The sequence below is a fragment of the Egretta garzetta genome, unplaced genomic scaffold (genome assembly GCF_000687185.1).
Source record: "Egretta garzetta isolate BGI_Z169 unplaced genomic scaffold, ASM68718v1 scaffold321, whole genome shotgun sequence".
Lineage (NCBI taxonomy): Eukaryota > Metazoa > Chordata > Aves > Pelecaniformes > Ardeidae > Egretta > Egretta garzetta.
The window spans coordinates 157679-159200 of record NW_009258756.1 but is presented as its reverse complement, the minus strand read 5'-3'; positions in this window follow the sequence as shown (position 1 = coordinate 159200).

The window sequence follows — 1522 nt, the reverse complement described above, 5'->3', positions numbered from 1 at the left end:
TCTGTACAGGACGTGGAGGGTGGGGGGGACAAAAAGCCTGTCCATTGCAGCGAGAAGGGAAAATGCAAACAGCAAGCAAAGGAACAAATCAAGCATTTGAGCCACCTCTACAACGTACCTCCTCAAGGCCATTATCAGAAACCTACCCACTTTCTTCTTCTTTCTTAAAACAAAATGACAGAAGCCTGCCCTGTCATTGGTTTTGGGGGTTGTTTTGGTTTTTTTTTTTTTGCTTTAAACACAAAAAACAAAATGGACAGAATGTGTGGGGAAAAGCAGAAAAGCATTTTCTCTTTGCCTGCCAATCTTTAGAGAGATGCAAACAAGTGAAAATAATAATAATATAAACAGATCTAACAAAATAAAAACAGAAAACAACAAAAAAACTCCATGAGGACATCTCAGCGGACTTTCCAACAATGAGGTTTTAATCTTCCAGCTGCCTTACATCCAGGCTTACAACTGAGGCTGAACTGCTAACAGAAATGAAGCAGAAGGCCTTTTGAAAATGCTGTGATACATGTGTGTATAACTTTTTCTTCCCTCTTCTTTTATTTATTTTTTTTTTAAGAAAAAGAAAAAATTTAAAACATTGCAATGTGATTGTCCACTAAACCATCCATGCTGTGTTTGTGGCCCAAGACTGAGGCACTGCAACTGCAGAAGTGCGAGGAAAGCCGTCAGGTCTGAGGCAGCGTGTCTCCTCTGGTGGATTTCAGGATGGTTTTTTGTATTCATGGAGCATCTGAGAGTTCAGGATGGTGGATCCAAGGGAAGACCAGCCAGGGAGAAGGGAGGTGGGGGGAGCCCTGGCAGTTGTTCTTCCCAGGTATTTGCTGGAGTGGGATTTCATCGAGTTTCCACTTTGGATGTTTAAGACAACTGGGCAGCAGCCATTGCCGAGGAGGAAAGGGGAGCCAATTTTTGTAAGGGAGAAGCAAGAGACGCCTCATGTTGTGTTCACATATGCCAAATAAGACCTTCCCACGTCTTGTCTTTGGAAACTGCCCTGGTTCACCGGACATCTCCATGCTCCATCTGGGAGAACTGTGTACAGATGGAAATGAAAGGGTCAGATGCAGAGAATGGAGATCCATTTCCCATAAGCTCAAGCGTTGTATGATATAATTGTGAATCCACAAATGGGACTCTCTCTCTCTCTTTGTCTTTCTCTTTTTCCTGCTAGTCCTCTTCCCGTTGTCTCCTTTTTCCTTCACTCTGCTCTTCCCATTGTTCAGGTCATAGGTCCCAGAAGAGCTAAATAAACAGCGAAGTCTGGAGAGGCGGGCGAATGCCATCGGGGGAAGCAAAGCATTTTGGCTGTGAGGGCAGTGGGTCCTTGCAGGGTAACAGTGGCTGAGGGGAAGGTGGGGAGGAAGGGCCAAGGGTGTAACCAAATGGAGTCTGAAGAGGCAATGACTGAATGGCCAAGGGCAGGAGTGAGGGTACCACTGACAAACGTACAGGCAAAGGGAGACAGGGCAAAGACAAAAGGCCTCCCCAAAACCAACCCAACCCAACA